We start from the raw sequence: 20,208 nt of genomic DNA on the forward strand, positions 1-20,208 counted from the left end.
ATAAAAAAAACTCCACAGCTCGTTTCAAAAATACTTACTTCTTTAATCCACTAATCATTGAACGTGATATGTAGTTCAACACAGGATTTAGTATTATAGCATCCCCAATGCTTGAAATTAGTTACTGTAATCACCCAGGAACAAGGGTGATTACTAAGCAATTGTCCCACAATTTGCAGTTGACTGAATACCGGTGGGTGCAATGCGGCACTTCCAGAGGGTTCCTCCTTCTCTTCTGCTTGTTCTGAGAAAAACAGCAACTTGATGATATAGAAAAAAAGATGGCATTACATGAGTTTCGCAGTATAGATGGCGGGGTAGTCTAATTGAGAAAAAAGATGGCGATAGTGAAAATACCAAAAGAACAGGATATTTTCTAGGCCCTGGAGAAAATCTCAAATGAATTAAACTACAAATCTATCCTTATAGAAATCAAATGTGAAAATAACCTCAAAGTAATGAATAGTCCTATCCTATTGACAGCAAATACCCAAACTCAGCTACAATAATTTTGGAAAAAACATAGATGGCGAAGTAACTCATGATATAGTAATAATTTCAAGAAAAGTTAGTGACTTCCTTAAATGATTAATCTTACTACACAGTTCCTAAAATAAAAAAAAAAGAAACAAAATTTAACGCTGAAGTTCCATTGCGTTACTGTACCCATGAGTCCACCAAGTAAAATCATTTCCAATAGTAAAGGATTAAGATTCCAAAAAGACGCTGTGACTTGTGAAAACTTGTCAGTACCAAAAATACGAGGCAGATTACACAGAAGTTTCTTCAAATGACAAAGAGAAAATGTTTTCAATTCATAAGGCACAACTATATGATAAAATAGTTCATAAAGGAAAACTTTTCAAATTTTATGACATTAATTATTTGCCAGAAATTTTAAATCCATGGGATGTGAAACAGGCCCTTCCTAGTAATTTGAATTATAATGATAGTCCAGTTTTAACTTATAAATTTTCAAAATCTATTGGGAAAACGATTTTTAATTATAATTTGATACTTAAAAGATTGGACAGTGGTATAAATTCGAAACCTGTTTGTAATTGTAAGCAATTAGGTCCATTTGTAAATCCCATTTACCACCATGTTGTAACGGAGGACATGTCAATAATAAAACAAGATGATCTTCAAATAATTATTTGTTAGAATTCTTGATGGCTTGGAAAATTATTTTGATTTATTTATTGATAAGTGGTGTAAGAAAGAAAATAAAAATAAAGAGAGTTTTCAAAGTTCGAAAAATTTAATTATTAATAGAAAACGAAATAAAATATATGCTAAATTAAGAATAGTAACACTAAATCATTATTTTATAGTGCTAGGATAAAACAAACAATTGCTAATCTACAGAATGAATTTATAATTGTGCCGGTGGATAAATCTAATATTAATTTTGCCATAATTTGTCAGAAGCTGTACTGTGATGTCTTAAAAGGGGAGTTATTATGGACTAATGTTTCTGAAAGGCTAGAGGATGAAAATTTAATTGAACAAACTGAAAAAATTCTTTTAAAAAATTTTATATTAAAATTAATGACAATGATAAAAAGTTCCCTTTCCTATATTGGACAGTAAAATTTCATAAGAATACCCCTAAACCACGGTTTACTGCTGGAGCAGCTAGGTGTCCAACCCACATTGATGCTACTGACCTCTCTTTAATTTTAAAGGAAATTATAAATAAAATTAAAACCTATTGTCCTGGCATTAACAAATTTTCGAATTTTAATCCATGCCGGAGTGTTAATAATTCACTGCAGGTGATATACTCTTTAACAATGGCTTCAACTAAAACAATTGAGTCTTTCGATTTCGCGACAATGTATACTAATTTATCACTTAATTTTGTGTTAGAAAATTTAAAACGGTTATCAAGAAATCTTTCCTCTTATCTAGTAAGAGGTTCTTAAAAATAGACGCTAATGATAATAAAGCTTTATGGACAAACTGCTTTAAGACTACAGTTAGCTCGAGATGTTACAGCTTAGATATGATTTTGATTTATTAGAATTTGTTTTATATAATCCTTGTATAAGATTTAATGGTAATTTGTATAAGCAAATCGTTGGAATTCCCAAACGGGGGAAGGCCAGCCCATTTATAGCTGACTTTTTTTTAAGCCAACTCGAATATAAATATATGATAGATAAGAATAATCCAAATAATTTCAAACATGTTTTGTCAAATAATAAAAGATATTTATATGATATTTTGGTTCTAAATTGTAAGGAATTTATTGATATTTCTAAAAATATACATCCATCAGAGCTTACTCTTGGACATAGTGATGGCACTGATCTAGAAGATCATTTCTCAGATTTTAAATATTTCTGATAATAATAAATTAGGTTTTAAAATGTATAATCAAACGGATGATTTCGAGTTTGAAGTGATTAATTTTCCCGTTCACTGAAAGTAATATACGCTCAAATATCATATATTCAGCATTTTTCTCACAGTTACTTAGATATACAAGGATTTGTGGGAATTATATTAATTTTAAAATAGATATAAAATATTAAGCCAAAAATTGATTTTAATAGGTTTTTCTTGAAATAGATTAACTTGGCAATTTAAAAAATTTAGTTTTCATTATAACGAACTTTAAAACAAATACCGACAGAATCGTCTTGAAATAGTTAGCAAATTCTTTGGTTGATTTTGATTTTCCTTGTTATTGAGTTTGGCGTGACCCTAATTTTTGACGGTGGATTTCCGGTGAATTTTGGATATATTGTATTTTCATATGGTCACATTTACATCAATAGAGAAAATTTGATATAGTGAAAAAATTTTAATAATCGTTTACTATTAATATAGATTGTGAATTCGTAACATAAATACACGAAGGCCAGAACCAAAGCATGATAGACTTGTTTTGGTGTTACTTGGTTGTTCTACATTTGTTTTTTCATAGGCATATATTTTGGGGTGACAACTATCCCAGGGACACCATAGGGAATTTATGGTAGGCACGTCAGTTGCCTGGGTAGGGAATTTCAAGTTCCGAAACCTTATGGGCAAGTGTCCCTGCTGAGCCCTTGTGTTGGGTTGTTGCCTCTGAATTATTTGTCTTTTTTTACCGTTTTTAATATTTGGTAAATGAGGACTTATACTTTCTATTTGTAAGAGCGTGCAGGAATAATAATTATTATTATCATTATTTCTTGGTTTTTCACTATTATTTAGAAATTTCTTATGATTTTTTTTATGTTTTTATTGAAGAGCAAGAGGAGTTTGGGCCCAGAGGAAATGAAGATTCACCTGCCATAACGCGCATGCTGTCTGATAAAGAGTTTTGTGAATCTGATGAAAGATCTACATGTACCAATTTAGAGCTTGAACCAATTTATAGGTTAACATAGAATGCAAAGCCCATTTTTTTAATTTTATTTAAAAAATTCTAAAGAACGCGAAAACGTGTAAAACTGATTTGGAAATAGTGTATCGCTAATAAGAACTGATAAGGAAGAACTGAAGAAAAATGCTCTCTAACAGTATGAAATGAAAAAGTTAGATCTTCAGCAAAAAATGGAAGTGATAGTTTAAAAACAGACCTCTAAGCACGTATAATTCTAGGAACTTCAGGCATGACTAATTTGAGTTCATGGCTTGAAATTAATTATTTATATATTTATTTTCATATAAAGTAGATATCAGCATATATTGCTACAGTTTAATTTCACTTACAATGAAGAAAGCTATTAATTATTGGATTCTATTTGTTATTTTAATTAAGTTTCTTCACCATGATTACTTATTCAAGGGTTACTTTCGTTATAATTACTTATTCAATTTATTTACTAGAAAATATCACCGTAATATTCTCTGAATGGGTAAAATTGTATATCCAAAGAGGAGGAGCGACAAGCTAAAACAGTTCTGTAGGTGAATTAAGGTAATTGTTCCCAAAATGTTTCAAATAAAAACAAGCTTGGTTTGTAATACCAATTGTCGTACCTACAGAACAAATGATCATTTAGTGACTCAATTAAAATTAGAATTTCCTATCCTTTTATTATTTAGACTGCTGATGTACTCAAACTAGGCCTATATATTAATAGTGAATGTTGCTTAATCATAGAACAACCTCACTTCTTCCATACCTATGATTTTCACGACTCAGTCTTGATTTTCTTAATGTGAGAATGCATCCCCTCACTCAATTTCTTCTCCGAGATATATTTTCTAAGTGGCAGGATTTTGTATCATGGATTTTATGCTTCTTTTCATCTTACTAATGCATCCGTTTATGCTGTAGCACCAACCATGGAGAAAGTCTACATTTCTAAGTGGTTAGAACATAGCCTAAAGGAATACATAGTCGGAAGTGCATTTCATTCCACTATTAACACTGATTTTTCTTCACTGTAATTGTTTGAAAAGAATATTAATTTTTGGAACTAAAGAAGAATCATTTCTGAAAGTATTGTTACATTTCGTACTAAATTAACTTAAACCTTACCTTCAACTTTATTATTATCAAATAATCAAAACATGCATCTCTTTTAATGCCCCAACAAAAGGCTGCATGGCCTGTGAACGTAGGTAAAAACATTACAATCATATCTATCAAGATTCATTAATTCAATACAAGGGAAAAAAAACACGGAGAGGAAAAAAAACAAAAATAAACAGAAAAATGCAAATACTTACATGAAACGCCCGTTTTTTTTACACTCAACTGAACTGACCAACTAAAATATATTATATTTTAGTATATTTTTTATGACCAACTAAAAGAATAAGATGAAAAATACACCCAACTGACTTTTCAATAATCTTTTGAAGACCTCGACGGAGTGGCAATATCTGATATTCTTCGGTAGAGAGTTCCAAACCCCACCAAATACGTATACAGGGCTAAGACCTGACCTCACGGTTGGAGATCAAACCAGTAAATCTTCTGAATTACGAGTTTCATGAAGATTTACACTAGCTGAGGGAAATTGACCATGAAGATAATTATGAATAGACATAGCCCAAGATAAGAAATACTGTGGATGGACCCTAAGGAGAGATTTTGCTGACGTACTATTCGTATCTAAAACTAACTGAAGGGCCTTTTCAAGCATATTAGAAACATATTTTAACGGGGGGGGGAGAAATTATCCAAACACTAGAATAGTAATTCATGTAAGGCTGTATGAAAGAAATATAAAGAATCTTTAAATACATCCACGAAAAATGTTCCTAGCCATACGCATCATACTTAAATTTCTTGACACTTTTAATCGGATAAGGTTAATATGGTTCTAAAATAAAAGATTTTCATATACAAGGACTCCCTGTGACTTAACAAAACTATTTGTTAAGTTATTTTTTAAAAATGCCAAATTATCCTTGGGCTCGTAAGATGAGCTTTAACCGTCTATAGGGAGGAGCATTGGGAATACATAGGGCATTTCGTGGGTGTGGAAAAATTAGTCTTGCTCAGTGAATTTTCAAAATTCAAGCAGTCAAGTTAAATTTTCATAGGTTAAAAAACAGAAAAGACGGTATGAATTCTATCCTGCTACAAAAATACAGAGGACATTTACCCAGTTATCGAACTGAACTGCTGCTGCAGGACGTTGGAACAATAACAATTAAACAAGGTTGACGATTTGTGATCAAAGAGACAACTGTGCAAATATCTTTGATAGCAACCGTTAAAAACAAAAAAGACGATATGAACTCTATCCTGCTGCAACAATACATAGAAAATTGACGCCAAACATCGAACTGAACTACTGCTAAAGGACGTTAGAACAGTTACAATTAAACCAGGTTGCTGATTTGTGATCAAGAGATATCTATGCGAACACCTTTAATCACAACAAGCACAAACATCATGAGCCAAAAATAATAAACTTCCAAGGAATGAACTTGTCATTCACAATCCCAAATATAAACAGCGAAGAATCAACAACATCCATATGGCCAGAAATAGAAAAAATCAAAGGTACAATGCAATTAACAAAAATAAAAGAGGCATTAGATATACAAATACTATTACTCACTAACGAGGACCAGATTAAAATACGAGAAATATCAGTTTGGATTGTCTTCGCCAAATTCCTGGTAAAATATATATATACATAATTATGATATTTCTCATTTCACTAACAATATGGGCACTGCTAGCAGTAAACAATGAAAGCCCTTACGACGGAGAAGAACAAAGCCCAAAAACGACATAATTGAGGAACAAGAGATGCGTCAATTAAAGCCTACTGCCCCCGACAATATTTACCCCATCAGAACTGGGAGGACATGACAAAACAAGAAAATTAAGAGGTCTTCTCCTGTACAATTATATATCCTGTCCCTAAAGCAAAGAAATATTGCTGATGTATGTTAGTTGAAAGGCTAAGACACAATCAGTTGTGTTTCTTTTCAACAAAATCACATCAGAAATATGAAACGTTCGGCAGAAATAATTTTATGAAAAATCAAATCCTCTAACAATTACCAAGTACTTATCCATTTTTTAAGAAATACAAGAGAATTAAGAGGTTTTCTCTTGTAAATTCTAATATCCTATCCCCAAGACAAAAATACTGCTAAGGTAAGATAGTTGAAATGCTATGACACAATAAATTGCGTTTCTTTTCAACACAATCATGCTTTGGAAGTATAAAGCATTTGAAGAATATATAATATGTAAACGTAAGACCTCTAATATTTACCATTTATTTCACCATCCTTTTAGAACAGTGCTCTTAGATTCACATGTCACAGTAGCGATATTATTCATTAATGATCATGGGCTATATATATTATTGTTGTGACAGTTACATACTGTTATCTGTCATTTTGCATATTAAGAATGTGATTCTGCCAAGACGTTTTTAATATAGCAATTAACATGCTCTGGCACTAACCAAAGATGGCACTAACTAACGTCATGGTCAAAAAGAAAGGAACAAGTAACACCAATCGTTATGATTTATTAACCATTGAAGAATACCCAAAACATCAAACATCTAATTCGACCCGACAGCTATCAACCAAGAGAAGACACATCAAGAAACACCAATCGTGTACAAGAAAGAACCAGTTGCTGTCCTACAATCATCTCTATCCTTCCAACTGAACTATGTAAACCTAAAAAGAAACAGTATTCAGCTGAGAAGGTACACCAACCACCCACCACGTAGACACCAACAAGAACTATGACTATCGAAGGATCGCCTGTATCCAACTCTATGGAAACACTCAAAATCACAAATCATGAACACTCAAAAACATGAAGATAGGAAAAGAACAACATAAGTCTTAATTTTATAACTTGTAAATCGACATACCAAGTAAGGTTTTCAGAACTATCTAAGTCAAACGACTCTTATTACAATTTTACATACGATTAAGAAATGTTACAAACTTTAACAACTAATGAAAATTTTAAACAGTAAAAGTACTTTAGATGAGAAAATATAAGCTAACATTAATTTGTAAAAGCAATAATATACCCATTCAATTGGTGACATTGTCAGAGACGTGAAAATTATGGGATAGGTGTGAAAGAAAATATAAACTTAGTGATGAACGATAAAAGAATGTGCCAATAGTGAATTGTAAATTAAACATGGTGAAAAATTATGAAAAAGAGCCAATAAAGATTTTATTATGATGTAATTTTATTCTAATTGTTCATTTTAATGTTATCGAATACCTGGGATCAATTAGAAGCTAAATACAATAGGTAAAAACGCAATTAAATTATAATAAAGTAAAATTAATTACAATTCAAAAAAAATTGAAATTAGGTATTCACGTGTAAACCCATTTGTTGTTCTAGTGATTTTTATTAATGTAATGTGTAGGAATCTTATAAAAAAAAGTTAGTCATTTTGTGGTGTAGGAATTGTAAAAATATCCTGTGATAAACACTAAAGCATTTTAAGAAACATAAAGTTTAAAGAGATTAGTCTGAACGATGATGGCATCGTTCTACAGCAAGAAGGAGGATATGTGACATACAGGCCTGCAATTCCCCCTTATAAAATTCAGGACCAAATTCCCATTTATATTCACTTAAGAAAATTTCCAAATAAGATTCTTTATCCTATGTTCATATAAATATTCGAAGGTTTTAAATTTAAATTCTTTATTCTTTAGAGTACTTGCTTTGAGCATGGCTTTGAGTTATTTGATTGTTCTTACAAAGGCAAACAAAAACGTTCCTTTTTGGACTAGCCAATCAGAATCTAGTTTCTAAAAAAAAAGTCAACTAGTCTATTTGACCTCTGTGCCAAATAAGAAAATTATGGTAACAGCACAAAGGAATGGTTTATTATGGAAGTAGGAAATGCCTGTTCGGTTGCGAAAGCACAACACCCTTTTCGGAAGAGGTCAACAGCGCATTAAATACAGGATTAGCACCCACATCGAAAATCTTTCGTCGGGAGAAAAAGTTCAGTCTTTGAATTAAACAAGTTCTAAAATATAGTCAGAATAGTCAATTTGTGGAACAACCAAACCTTTGATTAAGGTGAATTTGATGTGCTTTATCCGAAAATTTGTATGTAAGTACTGAAATAAATATATTGTTTGCTAATCGTCCTTGTTTATGAATCTAAACACCAGGCAAAGATTCAATGGTCTTTATGTACGCTCTCAAGAGAATCTACGCAACATAGGAGACCCGAATATTACTAAGATGATTCTTTCAACCAGATCATTGGGGATAATTAACAGTGTCCTTCTGTTGTAATTGCTCAATTATTTAGCTCCCATTATGTAACCTCGATTTGAACACCCCTTGTTATGCCGACATTAAGCTTCCAAGACTCAGGAAGAACTCCCAGCAACATTATTATAAATGAACCCCCTCAGTAACATTCCTTATAAATAATCACCCTCCAATAACATTTGGCGCAGTCGGTAGGATTCTAACCTACTCTCCCATTAATTTTTTCTTCTTTCTTGACATCAAATTTTAAATAAAAGAACACTTTTTGGTCAAAAATGTGAAAGCTGACGGAAGAAAGTGTAGATAAATATTCCCCAAGGTTCCAATCAAAAGTGGTATTTAAACTTACCAATATTCATAATGTCTGCAAATTCAAGCTGTGGAGGTTGCAAAATCAAGTTATTTGAGGGTGAAATTAAATTTTTGAACAAGGATGATGACAGTATTGATTTTTTGTAGGATTCTTGGTGTGCTGCCAACCGAAGTAATTGGTCCCTGCTGTCAGACCCCCTGTTTGCACTATACTTCCCTACCAAATAATGTTTGGATATGCAATAGCTCAGTTCGACTCCCGTATCCAAAAAAGAGGAAACGATACAACTTCTCTGTGAGCAATAGGAAGGGAAGTTTTCCTGATGGCTCCAAACTTCCACCGAACCGATCCCTTATGTTTTTTGCATTTTTACCGACACGTAGGAGCATCGTTCAGCAATGCTACAACTGGAGATTACCCCAAAAACTCAAGTGTGGACTGGAGGTCTTGGTGTAGCGAGGTGCTTGAGAATTGAGTAGGACACCAAAAGCCAATAGGAGGTGAGGTATTGTTGTCGAAATAGACGAAAGTGTGTTGGTTCGACAAAAATATAATAGGGGGGAGGCCTCTCAGCCAGGTTTGGGTATCGGGAGGAATCGAGAGGATGAGCAAGAGGAAATTTGTTGACCCTTGGGATGCGACCATCCACACCAAATGTATTGAGAGCCTATGGCGCTCTTCGGGAAAATTGCAAAAAATTGGGGATGAGGAGTCTGCATTTGAAGCAGTATGTTGTAATATTTCTCTTCCTCGAAACCTATGAGCAAGAAGATTGCCTGTATTATTTTTTAATTGAAGCTAAAAAGATTTACCCGCTGGATCAGAGCCCTCACTTTCTAGAGTAGTGGGGGCTGAAGCCAACTAAGGGGCATATTGTGACGATGATTCATAAATACGGCTGGTTTCAGCTTCCGAGATTGCTTAAGTGCAATGATAAAGGTAGGAATAAAAGAAAAAAAAAATGAATTGGACTACAACGGAACTTACAGATGACAGCGAGGACGTAACTACAGCTTCAATTTCTAGCTCACATTCTGGCTCAAGTGACAGTAAAAGTGAGGAAAGTCGTGTCCCTACTCACCGTGTGACGCTGGAGAACCTGAAAGAACCAAAAAAAAAAAACAACTGAACTGATTGCAACTGACGCTGTAACAACACAGCCAAAGGTGCTCCAAGATCCCAAGAGGACAAGCATCCCCATCTGTTCGCTTCAAGAGAAGACATGGTATGAAAGGTTGGGATTGCGTTTCATTAAACTTATTGATGCCTGTGGAAGATGTCTGGCTTCTTGCGGCGATTGCTGCAACAACCAATCACTTGACGTGATTGCTTCATTGGGGCATAAATTTAAGTTTGCTTCAAATTTAAATGGAAACGGCTCAGCGCGACTTATAATGGAAGAACATGGTGACGGAGTAGCTAACAAAGTAGAATGCAAAAAGGAAAAGAGAGCTACAAAGAGAAAAATAAATTTGGAAAACATCAGTCTTCCACCTGATCAAGCATCAAGTTCGACTAGTATCATTAGAGCAGGAAATATTTTTGGCACAATAAGTTCCAACAACCAAAGTGATAAATTTAAGGACAGTAAATGAAAAGAGCAAAAGTACATGGCTCTGATAGCTCAACAGACCAAGGCATGGTCAGCGATATTTCGGAGGTTTTATCAGAAAAAGAGATTAAACCCATGGCCAAAATGAAGACTGGAAAAGCCAATGCCGAGGCATTACTTTTTGAAGAAAGATGGCCAATTATGCAACCTACAGTCTCAAAGCTTATTAGACAAGAGTGTGTATAAAAAAAAGAATGGGATGATCTAGTTGCTGACGATGATGGGATGAAAAATAGTTATAGTTGTACACATAAAATGTACACCTCTTCAAAAAGAATTTTTTTTTTCAATGTGTTTGTGCTGCTGCATTGGTGGTTTCTCTTTTCGTATATATATATATATATATATATATATATATATATATATATATATATATATATATATATATATATATATATATATATACTTAATACATTATATAATTTTAAAATAAAAGTTAAATAGTCATTTTGTGGTGAAGGAACTACAAAGATAACCTTGAATAAACAATTTTAAGAACCATAAAATTTAACGGAGATTAACCTGAATAATGATGGCATCATTCTACAGCGGGAAGGGGGATATGTGACATACAGGCCTGCAATTCCCCCCTATAAAATTTAGGACCGAATTCTCATTTATATTCCCTTAGGAAAATTTCAAAATAACTCTTCATTCTATATCTTTATAAACATTCGAAGGGTTTGAATCTAAATTCTTTATTCTATAAAGAACATGCTTTGAGCATGGCTTCGATTTGTCTGTTGTTCTTACAACGGCAAATCAAAATTTTCCTTTTTGGACTAGACAATAGGAATCTAGTTTCTGCAAAAAAAAAGTCAACTAGTTTATTTGACCTCAGTGCCAAATAAGAAAATAATGGTAATTCCACAAAAGAATGGCTTATTATGGGAGTGGGAAATGGCTGTTTGGTCGCGATAGCATAATACACTTTTTGGAGGAGGTCAACTGCCCAATAAATACAGGATTAGCGCCCATACCAACCAACTTTCGTTGGGAGAAAAAGTGATGTTTATGAGTTGGTAAAGTTCTAACATCTAGACAGGATAGTCAATTTGTAGAACAACCTAACGTTTGCTTAAGTTGAAGTTGATGTATCTTATCTGACAATTTGTATGTAAGAACTGAATTAAATGTATTGTTTGTTAATAGTCCTTGTTTATGAATCTAAGCACCAGGCACCGTTTCCATAGTATTAAGGTACGCTCTCAAAAGAAACTACACAACATAAGAGACCCGAATATTAATAAGATGATTCTGTCACCCAGATCATTGGGGATTATTAAAAGTGTCCTCCTGTTCTAATTACTGAATCATTTAGCTCCCGTCATATAATCTCGATTTCAATACCCCTTATGTTATGCTATTGTTTAGACAGTTTCTTATGGTTTTTTTTTCTGTTTTTAGTGAAGTGGAACAAGAATTTCCGGAATACATTAAAGAATCGCCTGCATTGGAGGTTTCTTTTGATAAAAAACTATATGACTATGAAGAAAAGCCGAAAGTGAAAAATCCTTTCGAAGGCAACATTAGTAAACTTTTCATGGAGAAAGTCCTATTTTTTAACCAGGACTAGGCCTGATTGCATGGCACAAATTTGATCATAGAAACGTGTTTTAGTTAGTATTTTCTATAAATGTACTGAAAAAAATCGGAATTCAGGTAAATAGTTGATGCATTCCAGTAGTAATTAAAGGGATTAGAAAATTTAAAGTCCATTGCTATTATTTGGTTGACGCGACCTCGACAAGAGAACTTTTTTTTTCTTTTTAATGTACTATGATTACTTGTGAAACCTGTTCACGATTATTTTTCAAAGTGATATTTTAAAGTGACAATTTCATTCGTAATTTGTATTTTATTACGAATCTAAGACCTACTTCAAATTTTCTGTGGGTATACCTCATTGAAGAGAAGGATGAAACCAGTACAAGAACCATTACTGCTGTTGACACATTGCACCCTGTGGTCCTTGCGTATCCTGGTCCCATGATCCTTCTTACTCTATGAATCATTACTGTCCAGGACGCTCCCAAGTCATTGTGATACCCCATAATGTTTCATGGCCCGTGGCACTCCTTGACTGGCCAATAGTATCCTGTGGCTCTTCATAGCCCACGGCTCCATATACCCCATGAATCGTGACGGTCTAGAACGCTCCCAACTGAGCAAGAGATTCTGTACTAACGAACTTCGCCCCTACCTTTTGAATTCAAAGTAAGGGTGCCATTTCTCCAATCCCTTCGTGATGACCTATGGCAGTTCATGCTCCGCGACACTAGGTGGTGGGCCCGTGGCACTGTTTGGGTATCTTCATGGATCCAACCCTTTTGTTTCATGAGTATGATCCGGGAATAACATGGGCACGAAACAGCAGGTCATTATGTTTTTATGTTTTCAAAAATGCCCCTTGTAGGTGAATTCATTGAAACTACATTTAACAAACATTAAAGTTAAGACAATTAAAGTTTGTAGATTTTTATTGTTGGTTTGTTATTTATTAGAAAAAACGTTTCCTTCGTAATCAAAGAGAAATGAAGAGTATTTTCTTCTTTTTTTTAGGCTCGTCGGTTTTCTGTACTACTTTTCTTTTGCTTGCATTTTTTATGTATGCTACACTGTTGCATATCAAAATGGGAGACAGAATGGGATGAATCTGAGACAAAACACTATTACCCAGAATACCTTCCACAATTGAGAGCTACCATACGAGCTAATGCCTATATGTTCGGAAGTTTCATCACTATGATCCTGAGTTTAATTGCATTGCAGTTCTTTACTGCCTACTTACGGTAACTAGATTAATGTATTTTTTTGTAAAGTTAAAAAAGGCCATTAAAAAAAATATTCTAGAGTTAAATCTAAGACGAGTAGAACTAAAGCTCAAAAATTATTAGAGATAATATGAAGGTTTTCCGACTAGTAGACTATTTGATCTTGCTAAAAATCTCTTGGGAACAAAATACTGTGCCATATATATATATATATATATATATATATATATATATATATATATATATATATATATATATATATATATATATATATATATACATATATATATATATATATATATATATATATATATATATATATATATATATATATATATATATATATATATATATATATATATATATATATATATATATATATATATATATATATATATATAATATAACACAGATGCGGAAAGATAGACTTGAAAGCTACAGCTCTCTGTCAAGATTTTAGCGGAAGGAATCGGGAACGCAATTCAGGGTGAATTTAAGCCCAAAAAGGGGGTACGGTTAAGTTGGGATATTTTAGGAAGAGTTTTTCTCCTGTTTTCCTAAAAATTTTCCTGTTGTATTGCTGTCAAAAAATTCTATTTCTATTCATATTCTCCTGATGGGCTCTTTTCAAACTTTAAAATATCCTGAATGATATCTTAAATACAGCAACCAACAATTCAGTACATTAACACATATCTTGCAGCCTATGAAGGCTCTGATTACAACCCAGCTATCATGATTTAGTCATAGGTAGCGCAGTAGCGCTGCCTAAGTAAAGAACTGGATAGTTGCAATGTATTTATTTTTTTACGGTGTATTTTAGACTAGGGCACTCTGTATCGAAAGAGTTGTCTTAGAAACTAGATCTTCCTTTAAATTAAATCAAAAAGCTTTGTATTTATGGTATCCAATAAGACACCAGGGGCGTAATCTCATCAAAATCCTGGAAGAACTAAATTTGTAGCTGATTTTTACTAGTCAAATGGTAATGAGCCTTTTTATATAAATAATAAAAACGTGATCAAAACAAAGAAACAAAGAGATTTTTTACTAATCGACCAAGGCGAGGCGAAACTTCTTCAAATTTTCAAAATTGTCCACAGCGCGATTAATGTCAAGCTTCAACGCTTTTTTGGGTTGGGTACCAATTAGCAAAAGGACACTTAGTCGGTTGGCTTTGAATTAATTGCAACTTCTATTTACTTGCAACCCCTTCCATTCACGATACATAAATTAAAACCCATATTCTTATGATCTATATCATATTCTCCCGACAATTCTCCTTTTGTATGACTTACTTGAGTTAAGTCCCATCTGGTCTTGGTGGTCGTCTCGAGGCCTCTCTCCTCACGAGCAAATGATTTGTCATCTATACTGCTCTACATCTGTTTATTACGGGATAGTTTGTCCTTCGGGATGGTTACGGACATTTCTGTGGCTAGTGAATCCAATTCGAGTTCTCCAAATTTATGCGATCCGTTGACTCTGCCATTAATGTTATGGTGATTCTACGAGATTGGAGTATGGAATTTTTATCTTTATGCTTCTCAGGCATATTTAAGGTTAGGTCTGATTGCCCAAATTATAATACTCGAACAAGCAAGGGGTTGTCTGCTCCAAGTTCAATCACTACAAGGTCTAAGTTTCCCTTTATTTATCGAGTAAGAAATTATGGAATAGTAATGATAAGACAGTTAATGACATAACAAGGTTTGAAGAATTTAGAAATAAAGTTTAGGAAAAAAGTGTCTTCTAATTCAGAATTTTAAGTCATTAATTGTAACCTTTAGTAGTATTTCATTTATAGATTTATGGACTAATAATAATACAATAATTAACGATTCAAAATAGTTATATATAATTTTATATATATGTTTTTGAAGAATTTGATCAGCTGCAAGTTTTGGAAGTGAACTGGCCATTCGTATGCAGTTTCACTATTCCGTGTCTGGAGCCTATTCTCATTTCGCATTGTACAGCACATTGTTAATGTTTTATATGGCTATCCTTCTTTGTATGTTGCTACTATTAAACCAAGCAAACTCAAGGTCAAGAAAGCGGATCTCAGATTAAGATGAATCTCCAATTTATTCTGAAGTTTTATAGCCTATTTGATTTAATTCATTACTATTATTCTTTCTTATATTTAAAAGCATTAGGAATTTTGCCTGATTCTTAATTCGTTCATTTCCATAAAGGCAAGTGATCTTGCTGAATATCTCATCATCAAGCATGTGTGATTGCATGGAACCAATGCTCGAGTAAAATCCGAAGAGGGCTCTCTAGAATAGAAATTAGGAGCTCTTTGGTATCCAAAAAGATTGCACCTTGGTAAATTCGCTCCTCGTTTTATTTGGAGATGTAAAACTGTAATTGTCGATTAAAGATGGTTAGTTACTATCTATTGAAAATTCTGAGACAACCAATCAATATAAAAAGATAGACAAATCTATGTAGTTCACTTAATCAATTTCATATAGCTCTTGGTAACACGTTGTGAGTATGGAGTGACTTGGGGCAATAGTAACTGGAACGGAAAATATTGGATCTTTTTAGCAACTTATAGAGAAATATAATTGGCATTTTATGCCTATTCCAAATATATACAATGTATTAAGTTCAAAGTTACGCATCAACAGCTACGCTTCGGTTAAAGTGTTTCTGAATCCTGAGAAAAGAGGGGAAACCCCCTAAAAATATCCATAAATGCTAATGAAAATCACACCGCTAGATTCAGCTTGTCAAACTTAATTTTGTAGGGAGCTTTCAAGCTCCTACAGTCAAAAAATAATTGTTTTTATTTTGTCTCGCAACGAATGTGTCCTGGCACTAATAAGACTTTTCTTATGCTTTTAAGTCGATTTGCTATTTCATAATTGTCGATTGATAGCAACATTTTCTGTTTTGCTGCAACATCATAGTTTGGCTCCCCAGGACTGAAGAAAAGGATACTTTCCCATTTCGTACTCTTTTGGTCACTTATAAAAACAGCACTACAACTTTTAATTCGAACTAGTTCTGTTCAGGCATTCTAGGACCATTGTTTTTATATGCTCACCCCTGGGAAAAAACAACCGTGCGTCCAAAATCATTCCATATATTATTCTTTTGCAAAATTGTTGTTAAAAGGGAGCATCCGAAATTTCTCAAGAGCCACGTGTAGTGTGAAGTTGAAACCATTAACATTTAATGAGCTATTCTGGGGAAGGCTCATTTCTTCGAATCATGACTAGGTTGTCTTGATTGAAAAGTACAGATTTGAAGCAGTTTATTTTTAAATCGTGATAAACATAGTGAAAAGTCTTACTAAGTAGCATTTAATGAGTTATTCTGGGGAAGGTTCATTTCTTTGAATCATGACTAGGCATTCTTGATTGAAAAGTACAGATTTGAAGCAGTTTATTTTGAAATCATGATAAACATAATGAAAATTCTTACTAAGCAGCATTATATGAGCTATTCTGGGGAAGGCTTATTTCTTTGAATCGCAAGACTAGACATTCTTGATTGAATTGTAAAGATTTGATGTAGTGTATTTTTCAATCTTGATAAATATAGTGAAAAGTTTTACTAAGCAGAATTTAATGATCTATTTTGGGGAAGGCTCATTTCTGGTTAAATGTACTTTTCTGGTTCTGGAAGAAAAACTTGTTAAACACGTTTGGATCGGGGGGAGGGGGTATCCCCGCCTGTAAAAACATTCAGATGACCCCTCTCAATTCAAAGTAAACTAGTGAAACACATTTGGATTCTGCTAAAGATGATCTCGAATAGGTTCCCCCCCGACCAGGTAAAAGCAATTGAACATCTGGGTACTGCGGCTATAGGAAGTATTTAGGGGCAGTGTAGGACCTGTAGAGAGCTCGGTAGGGGGTATCGCTGTTGGATCTACCATAGTTTCTGTAGAATTTACTAATTACGTCCTATTACTAGTTTTATCAATATCAGTATCTACCATTTCCATGTTTGATGTTATCTGTTTCACCAATAGAATTTCTTTCTGCTGTTGTTCAAACAGGGGAGGTTCTTAGAACACACGGACTGATCCAAAATGTAAAGTGTGTCAATGATTCTTTTTTCTTACTAAATAAATTGAGGCGAGGGAGCTTGGGGGCCCCTAATATTTGGTAGTCATGATGTTTGTCGAGCTTTCCACTCGAGTATAAAATTGATCAGCTATTTTATCCTTCAGGCTCAAAGTCTTGATCATTCAATTGTTACGTGCTTTAGAAGTATGCATAGGAAGCTCCATGTTTAGGTACCTGTTAGTGATGGTTTGTTTTTTATCTAAGAGTTTGATTCCTGTGCGAAAAGGGATTAGGCATGGTGCTATTACATCTTCTACACTTAATAATAATAATGTCCTTGAAGCGCAGTCGCATACGGTCACTAGTTGCATTTATCGGGAACTTTATGTTTTAGTATTGAATTATGCTCATGTTGTGTTAAACTTAAGCTACTCTTTGCATCTGATTGAGGAAAATTTTAACATCTTAAATGCCAATTAAGCCACAATTAGTCTATTATTTAGTGCTAGTAAAAGTATTCTACATGTTTTTTGCCCCAAGAATAATGATAATGTGTCCTTTGAGGTAAAGTTCGGTGATCAGTTGATTTTTCTTCCAAATCACTGAATTATCTTGAGCTCCCTATTAGCCATAATATTAAGTCGACACGTGATGGCCTTATCAGACATTTCACTGCAAGGGCTTGAAAGGCTTATGGTACTTTAATATTTTTTAGAGTGCGGTATAATAATAGTATTTGCTCGCGTTTTTATAATGCTTGTATATCCCCTCATTTTCTTGCGCTCTAGCCTTTTTGAATTATTTTTACAGATAGATATAAGAAGCATATTAGATCCCTTAACTTTAAGCATCCGAAGTATATTTTGGGTTTAACACCTTGAACACGTAATAATAGAATTTCAGCCAAGTATTATTTGTGTGTACCTTTAATAATTGTTATCAAACAATTCATGGCAACGAACTTTAAGTAAGGAGCGACCCAGATCAATAGCAACTGAAACTCTGAAAAATGTAATTTTGATACCAATAGAAATATCAAAGAATTGGATTTTTATGCTGATTTTAAAAATACAAGTTTTGTCTTATCCATTCAAGATTACCAGCCTGAGAAAATTTACCATATTGTATAAAAATGGAGAAATACGCCTTTTAAAGAATACGCCTTGTCAAAGAATCTTAATGAAAATCACATCATCAGATTGAGGATCTTCTGAGAATTCTAAGCCTACTATAGAAGTTTCAAGCTACTATCTGCAAAAATGTGAAATTTTGTGTTGTTTTTTTTTTGCCAGAAGAAAGATAAAGGATCCACATGTGTTCGTTTTGTTTTTTTCCTAGGGGTGATCGTGTCGATCCAATAGTCCTAGAGTATCGGGAGAAGGCTCAATCAAATGGAAATAAAAATTTCATACTTTCCCTTTTTTAAGTGACCAAACAATGGGAGGACAACTGGGCCCCCTTCCACGCCCATTTTTCCCCAAAAACTACCTGCTCAAAATTTTGAGATATCCATTTTGTTCAGTATAGTTGAAAGATCAAATAATTGTATCTTTTGATGTTAAATGACCCCCAAAAGTCTGTGGAGAGAGGCTTGTAAGTTGTGGAATTCACATTGCATAGTATTTGTCATTGAAAACCCTAAAGACTTTGGGGGGTAAAGACTATGCTTTGGGGGGGGGGGGGTTCTATGTAGAGAATATTAGTAGGAGAAGGAAATTTCTTTGGTCTATTGCCCTCAGGTTCTTGAACTTTTCATGGAAACAGTCCTTCCCTCATTGTATGGAACATATTTGAATCATTGAAACGTGGTTTACTAAGTATTTTCTATAAATGTAATGAAAAAAAAAATTGGAATTCAGAGTGAAAAATCCTTTCGAAGGCAACATTTGTAAACTTTTCATGGAGAAAGTCCTATTTTTTTAACCAGGACTAGGACTGATTGTGTGGCACAAATTTGATCATAGAAACGACCTACTTCAAATTTTCTGTGGGTATACCCCACTGAAGAGAAGGATGAAACCAGTACATGAACCATGACTGCTGTTGACACATTGCACCCTGTGGTCCTTGCGTATCCTGGTCCCATGATCCTTCTTACTTTATGAATCTTTACTGTCCAGGACGCTCCCAAGCCATTGTGATACCCCATAATATTTCATGGCCCGTGGCACTCTTTGACTGGCCAATAGTATACTGACACTACTATTCGGTAGTGTCTGGTGACAGTTCCGTGAGCTATTGTTTTACCATCGGGAAAAACCAAAATTGAAGTCATCATTCCCTATGAACCAAATCCTTGAGCAACGGTGTCAGACTGAACATCCCCGTCATAGTTTTTACAGGCCCAATTAAACCACCTTCGGCTTTCATGTAATAGGCAACCATATCGTCAATAAGCCGGTGCTCATACCAAATTTTCTTGGCTTCAAACTGATCTTTGTAATCACTGTCATAAATCTCCTGAAAAATATCCTTGAATCTTCCGTCATATTTCTTCAAAATTGTATTCTTGGTCGAGAGGTAAAGTGGGTAGCATTTTGCCAACGCAACTTGAAAGGATGAGTGGGCGAAATCTCTAATAGAAGAATCTGTGTTGTACATTCCCACAGCTATGCAAGGACCTTCAAATTCGTTGACAACATGAGATATAGTTTCACTCCCATCAGCAGCTCGCCATTTTATTTCTAAAGTTCCAGCACCTGGCATAAGGAAATCAGTGGCTCTATAAACAAACAACTTTGGACAAAAAAGCTCCAATAACATATAGCATGAAAAGGTGCACATGA

General features: G+C 33.8%; 1 long non-coding RNA gene across 1 annotated transcript in view; it reads right to left on the minus strand.

Annotated features, from left to right (window-relative positions):
* Positions 1-6,971: 6,971 nt before the first annotated feature.
* The window catches only part of LOC136042952 (uncharacterized), a 77,330-nt gene continuing 64,093 nt past the window's right edge, over positions 6,972-20,208 (minus strand). The window contains exon 3 of the long non-coding RNA XR_010621510.1: positions 6,972-7,107. This is a non-coding gene — a long non-coding RNA (uncharacterized LOC136042952). The remainder of the gene's footprint in view (positions 7,108-20,208) is intronic.

The sequence above is a fragment of the Artemia franciscana genome, unplaced genomic scaffold, assembly GCF_032884065.1.
Source record: "Artemia franciscana unplaced genomic scaffold, ASM3288406v1 Scaffold_253, whole genome shotgun sequence".
In the NCBI taxonomy this organism is placed as follows: Eukaryota; Metazoa; Arthropoda; class Branchiopoda; order Anostraca; family Artemiidae; genus Artemia; species Artemia franciscana.